This window comes from Dipodomys spectabilis, unplaced genomic scaffold (genome assembly GCF_019054845.1).
Source record: "Dipodomys spectabilis isolate Male_0828 unplaced genomic scaffold, ASM1905484v1 ptg000197l, whole genome shotgun sequence".
Classification (NCBI taxonomy): Eukaryota; Metazoa; Chordata; class Mammalia; order Rodentia; family Heteromyidae; genus Dipodomys; species Dipodomys spectabilis.
The window spans coordinates 12,695,380-12,702,665 of NW_024870874.1; the positions used below are offsets into that span (position 1 = coordinate 12,695,380).

The 7,286-nt window shown below is 35.7% G+C and overlaps 1 non-coding gene across 1 annotated transcript; it reads right to left on the minus strand.

Annotated features, from left to right (window-relative positions):
* Positions 1-3,775: 3,775 nt before the first annotated feature.
* On the minus strand, positions 3,776-3,879 carry LOC122121894. Its single transcript, XR_006150048.1, has one exon. It is a non-coding gene; the product is annotated as a U6 spliceosomal RNA (small nuclear RNA).
* Positions 3,880-7,286: the final 3,407 nt, after the last annotated feature.

Consider the following 7,286-nt stretch of genomic DNA (forward strand, 5'->3'; position numbering starts at 1 on the left):
TGATTTGCATCATCATCTAACAAGACTGTATGATGCTTTTTTGGCATCATTTTTCTCACTATCCAGTGCAGTATACTGTGCCTTGTCTATTGAATAGATGGTGATGTTACTAAATAAATTCTTAAGTTATTGAATAAACATTTAGAATCACATCTACTTAGAACCTCTGGTGCCTATCACAAGGGCATTGGATGTATCAGTTGTCTAGAAGTATGTCTGGATTATTGGATCCTACATCACTATACACCTATAAATTGTGCTATTCTCTACTGAAATGGTTTTCTTTTATGCTGCGTGACAAAATACCTGATGAGAATAACTTAAGAATGACATGTTTCTTTAAGCTTCTGGAATCAGAGCTCTATCAGGGTACATGCGATATGGTGAAGAGTAGTTCACATCATAATAGGCAGGAAGCAGAGGAAGAGAATTTCCTGCACTAGTGAATACTCTCCTTCATTGCCATTTTATTCCATCTGAACCTGAAGCCTACAGAGTAATACCACTCATATGTAGGCCATTTAGGGTGGCAGAATCTTCTTCACAGTTAGTTCCCTCAGAGATATCCAGTGTTGGGTTTTACTTATATCCTAGGCACTTTTCAATCCAATCAGGTTGATAATTATGACTGCTCATCACAGGCCATTCCGAGTCAGTGTGATACCCAACACTACTTAAACCATAACATTTTACTGTGGGCCTCTAAAAGGCTGATGTCCATTATACAATATAAGGTAATAAGTCAATCTCCGAGACTCTCTAGTCTTCATAGTCCCATCATTGCTCAAAAGTTTAAGTTCAAAGTCTCCTCTATGATGAAAAGCAAACTCTTGGCTATAAGTTCTAGTAGAATTATAAACTACCTACTTCCATGATTCAATGAAACAGTGTACACCTACCCATTCCAAAAGGGAAGAATAAAAATTTAACAAGGAAAGAAAAGGCTGAAGCAACATCAAAACTAAGCAGGGAAAACCCTACTTCCTGAAGTTACATGTGCAGCCTCACAGGCCTGTGTTGCATGATGGGAGCTCCCATCAGGATTGGCTGCCTTGCTTCCATGGGCTTACTAGAGCTGCCAGTGAGCTGGCCCCACTTGCTGCCTGTCTTTCTTGGTAGATGTTGCATATTTCTGGCATCTGTGCCATCCTACGGTCTTCACTGCAGCTTAGGCTTCACTCTCACAGTTCCAGATGTCAAGCTAATCTGCTACTAGCTTAAAGGGAAGCTGGGCCCTTCTGACTATGTATGGCCTCACTGGCTTCTGAGTTGACCAGATGACTGAACACACTGAAATGAATCCCAGAGAAAGAATTCCCTAGGTGGTTCTGTGTGAGCTGAGTGCTTCTGAAGGAGTATTTTTCTCAAGGGAAAAATCTTTCCAAGGACTCTACTTGGTTGTGATGCATGGGGTTTGATCAATTCTTGAGATGTTCTCAAGGCATCTTTTCTATTATTTGAATGTAAAAGTGCTTGCTTTATTTTTAATGGTATTAATCCCATCAGAAACTTTGCCTTCCTTAGCTCCACCTGACTTTTCTGAATCAGTTTCAGGTTTTTTTTTCAAATCTTTCCCTTCTGGGTTTTGCCCTGGATTCTCACGGCAAACCTGGCTAAATACATTAGCAATAAGCAAATCCCAGTCTGAATGCTAGCTTGCCCTATTCTCTCCATCAGCTTAGCTATTCTATCACCTTTATACTCAGCCCATTGTACAGTCTCAAAATGTGGCTCCAAAGCAGCTCAACTCCACTAGGATGTTTTCTGTCTAAAACTTCATTCCACCTCGCTTTTTCTCTGTCTCTCTCCCTCCTCCTTCACTCCCAGTCCTCTCTTACTTTGTCTCTCTGTCTCCCTCCCAGCGAGGTTGCAGAACCCGAATGCATAAGTGGTCACATTTAAACAATTTATTACAAAGAAAATTTACACAGTCTTCAATCCTTATTTTATGGGTCTTTTTTTTTTTAGTGAACACTTGGCAGAACTGAATCTAAAAGGAAGTAACTCAAAGCCCTCCTGGTGTATCATAGCTTCAGGGTAGCATTGCAAACTGCCAGCCTGCTCCATTCCACCCTCCTGGCACTGGGATAATAATGCCAATTTTAAGATCTCATCCTAACCTCTACTCTAGAACACATAAGAAGGATAAAAAGCCAGGCTAAATTTTCTACTGATCTCCAACATCTCCATTATAGGAATCTTCAATATGCTTCGCATCCCTTACCTTTCCCAAAATTCCTCCAAGGTCTCCTACACATTATGCAAGGTCTCTCAACTTACAAATTATTCCTACATATTTAAACAACTGGCTTTTTCCCTTCCCCTCCACAAATTATGCCAATGAATTGTTTAAATAGAGATACAGGTGGACCCATTGCAACAATGAGATGTACAAAATGTTATGTCGAAAAATGAACTTTACAACTTTGGCACAGGGGGAGGGGGCAGGGGGGGGATGGGGGGAGATGGGAAGGGATGGAAAGGGGAAACAAAGGAGGCAACAATGCTTGATAAGAAATGTACTCATTACCTTGCTTATGTAATTGTAACACCTCTGTATGGCATTTTTACAAAAAAAAATTCCTACATATTATTCAAAGGCCAAATATATTTCAGGCCTCTTTTGCCTCTAGCTCAGCCAACTCCTGTGGAAATAAAGTGCAGAACTGGGACCTATTTAAATTGTGGATAGAGGGAAAGATAGAGGGGAAAAAACACTATAAATTTTAATCTCAAGATCTTACCCAGATTCATGGATATTTAAGACAGTTCATTACCTTGGGTTAATTAAATTTTGTTCTGCTAATTTACTGTTTTTTATTACCTCTAATAGTTTCCCAGTTGGCACTCGAATTTTCTAATAGTAAAGAAAATCTTTTACAGATATTTAAATATTGTGTTTTCTTTAACTATGTGTCTACTCTCAGATCTGATTTAATATTTTATGTGTTGGTCAGAACCACCAGAATCTTACATAGTGTCGTGCATTTTTTGTATTTATCCTATGTATAGTAGAAATATTTTATAAGTCTTATCAGTTGTGTTGCTGGTGATGGTTATAAGAAGACTCTTAAGAGATCAATGGAAAAGAACAGAAAGTTCAGTTGCAGACAAAGTATGAAGGATTTCTGTTGGCTTTTACACATGGCAGTCATACAATTATAAAAAACTAGGAAAGTTGTCATATTACATACTCCCGAGAAAAAATTCTACATAGGTAAAAGAATTTGGAAAAAAATTAATTATTGGAAAAAACCAAGAATAATATTAAATAAGAGACAATAGGAATCATAAATTACTGACAAATATAACTTTATAAATAATTTTGTATGAAAAAGTAAACCATCTGAACAAAGTGAAAACAAGAAATGACAAAAATGAAAGGGGAGGTGAAGTTCAACACCATTCTTTGTCATTGAAATGTCCTAATTAGCAGAGTAGGCATAACATGAATGACAAAGGCATCCAAAAGATATATATACCTCACAACAAATCAAATGCAGGCAAAACAAGCTTCTTATAACTTGGGAAATTTGCTATTACAAGATTTTTTAAATTTTATTTTATGGTAAAGATGCTGTAACAGAGGTGCTGTAGTTACATGAGTAAGGCAATGAGTGCATTTCTTGTCAAGCATTGTTACCCACTCTTTTATTGTTTTCCTACTATCCCTTCCCTCCCCCACCTCCCGCACTCCGCTGCTTCTCTTCCCCCCCCCCCCCCCCAGTAAAGTTCATTTCCAACATAGCGTCTTGTATCATTGTTGCAATAGGTAAAAAATATGGAACATTTCACAAATTTGCATGTCATCCTTGTGCAGGGGCCATGCTAATCTCTGTATCCTTCCAATTTTAGTATATGTGCTGCTGAAGCGGGCACTGTTATTAAAAGTTTTAAGCATGACTGACAATACCTGTTATGTACTAGTTATATAAAATTGTTTAATATTTCTCAGTATTGGTTTCTTCAATTATAGATGCATCTGGTCACATGGGAATCCAAGCTCCATCCTTTGTGTTTGCTTGCTACCTGTATGTAGTAAAGCATTACCTACCCCACGGTTTCCATATGAACTAAATTAAAATATGTAAAATATTTGGTACAGTACTCAATACATTATAAGTACTCACTTTATGACAGGTAGCTAGCAAGTTTAAAACTTGGAATTGACGAGGAATGAGTTGAGTTCCAAATAACAAAACAAAAAAAATAAAGGTTTACCCATATAGAATTTTCCTGTTACATACAGAAAAAAAATGGTGGGACGTTTGTTTTCTTAAAGCAACTAATGGACTGAGACTCATTTTGAACATTATTTTCCACTCTCTTCAAGGTAAAGGTTTCACTCTTCATACTCACTGCCTTCTAACTGGAAACTGATACTGCATCTCAAATTATCAGTATCTACATTCCAGGCAGGAAGAGAAAGGAACCAAAGGCATGGATGATTGCCAGTTCAGTCTCTTATTTCTATCAGGAAAGCAAGCCCCCTCAGAGAGCAATCTTATTCCTATTTCTCATCCAAATGGTATTACATGTCACCACTAGTTTAAATGTGCCTGGAGAAAAGAGGTTTGTGGATAGGTCTTGGATCAGATCCCCAAAACTGTTGCCATTAATGCTTACCAAAACAACAATGACGACAACAACAAAGGGAGTTAGCATTGGCTTAAACCTCCTTTTATTCACTGAAACTCTTCCCTTTTTTAACAGGAATAAAATAATCCCTAAAAAACAAAATCAAGGTCTAATATACCTCTCTGGCTACTCCACCTTCTCCTACCTGTATTTTCATATATATCCAGGAGAAACAGATGGAAATATATCAATAACATGACTAAACTCCAAAAAAAATTTTGCACTTGAAGAACTTCATGGACTTCTATTCTTCTTAAAAAAATTATCTTTAAGTAGTGGTTCCAATTCAATATGTCAACTTATAAGTACAATGCCTCTTGATTAGCATCACCTCTTCGATCATTTTCCCTCTGTCAACTCTCCTTAAGCCAATCCCTCTTTTGCCCTAGAGTCTTAGTGGTATTTGTTTGCATGTAGAAATAAGCGAAGACCAGGCCCTTCAACTACATGAATACATCCATCCCCAATAAAAGTTTAAGAGTTATATATGTTGAATGTACCTGTAACAAGTATCCATTTCAATGACAAAGACCCAAGGAATTTCACTGAAAAAAGAATAAACAGGAATTACAAATCAGAAGTGATTACATGATGCAGTTTCTCACAGAGAGTTTTGAGCAGACTAATTCTTGTCTATGAAAAGGTCATGGTAAGTAAAGAATGACATGTTGGAGAAAAGCAGAACTTCCAAGTAAGTGCAGGAACAGAGAGAAAGGTGTCTCATCAATTGTCATGTGTGGTAAGCAGGAATAAAGATGACTGAAAAGATAATAAACACCTACAAACTAATTAGAATACATCTGCCTTGTATTAAGCAATTCTATCAAGGCAAGCTTTTTCCTCCCTTATCTAATGGAACACATCAATAAAATAGACATTTTTTTGTTCTATGCCACTGAGAGAAAAACGAAGTACGCTATTTAAGACAAAATTGCAGATAATCATTGTTACTTTGATTTAAATTGCGCAGACTAAAGGTCAAAACACATTTGCATTTGAAATCAGAAAATAAAGATGTCTAGAATCTTGATAAGAATTTTTTGTTGATCTTTCTGAAAATGTTTTACACTCATTTTACAAGAGGAAAATCAACGAATTATTCATAAGAACTAGTAAATTTTCCAAAATCTTCTCTAATTCTTATAAAAGTTCACTATCAAGACAGGTGGTCAGTAATGGTTTAAAAGATGAGAAGTAATTTTACATTCATAAATGGGGAAAAATGTCTGTGATGATGTGGGGTCATTTATAGTAGACTGCATTAAGTAGGCCAGATCCATAAACTACTGGAGTACTTCTAATTTTTCTCGTTTTAAGAACATTCTGACTTAATGAATATCTCCATTCTTACTCAGAATCTCCCATACAGAGTTGTTCAATATTGTCTTCAAAATCAGACAGTGACGTACTACTATAAAACTTTTGCCAAACTTCTTAGTACTAACCTGAATCATTATTAATCTATAAAAGTCATGAGATATTAACCGTCTCAACACGAGGGACATGAGAGGTAATGAATTCTGCTTAATGTGAAGCTTAGGAAAAATGAAGAAGATTTGCTTTCCATAATGTTAGCTAATATTAAGCTAATGGAGAATATCAGAATTTTTTCAATTATACATTATATCAATGGAACCAAGTATTTCTTCAACAGTATTTTAAAACACATTTTTATTTCAATTGTTTAGTAAAACTTTTTAACAGAAATTTTAATATGATTAAAAGTGATTAAAAAGTGATTAAAAGTTCAAGTACAGATATTATTTTTTCATGCTTCATTTCTTTAGCTGCTCATTTTCCAAGGGAATTTGTGGGCCAAATATAGTGAATATTTTTTGGTTGTTTGAATATATTTGAAAGATTGTTTTGTGGATAGCAGATCCTTAATCACTTTATGAAAGAATGATTGGGTTATAGTAAGAGTTATTTCTTTGTTACTAGCCATTGTAAATTAATATAGCTACGCAGTAAAAAAATTGTAAAAAACAATAATGGGTGAAATACAGCTCTAGATAAGTTTCTAGTTAAGTCAAAATTTCAACTTTCAATATGTTAAAAGTGGAGAAAGGCTGTGTCAGATTATTTGTATTACAATCACTGCAACAGACTGAATACACATGTTAATATCCTAACTTGGAAGTTATGATACCAGGAAGAAGGACCTTTAAAAGTGATCATGTCATGAAGACCATGGAGGTTGTTCAAAAAAAAAGTTACTCATGGAACAGGGAAGCCAGCCCTCATCACAGAGCAAATCTTCCATGCCCTGCTCATAGACTACCTCCACCACCATGAGAAATGCTTTTGCTGCTTTTAAGCAACCTAATCTCTTTTTTTTTTTTTTTGTCAATGCAGTCCAAATAGGGTACAAATCTCCAAGGATAGACAAGTCTGCAAGGAGTTTTCTCAGTATACTAGACAAATAGGGCAAATAGGAAAATAGGATTTTGCTGAAAATATCATTATAAAGTGCAATCCAAAAAGATTTCAGTATACTTACAAAATCAGTGAATACTTTTATGTTTCAGACTCATATTTGCCCTTTGTGATAACTCCTTTGACAGTGCTTTCATTAACTATGTGTGTTTAGCCAGATGCATTAGGATTTAATTCTTACATTAAAAGTAATTTCCTCCAAAGTCTGTTAA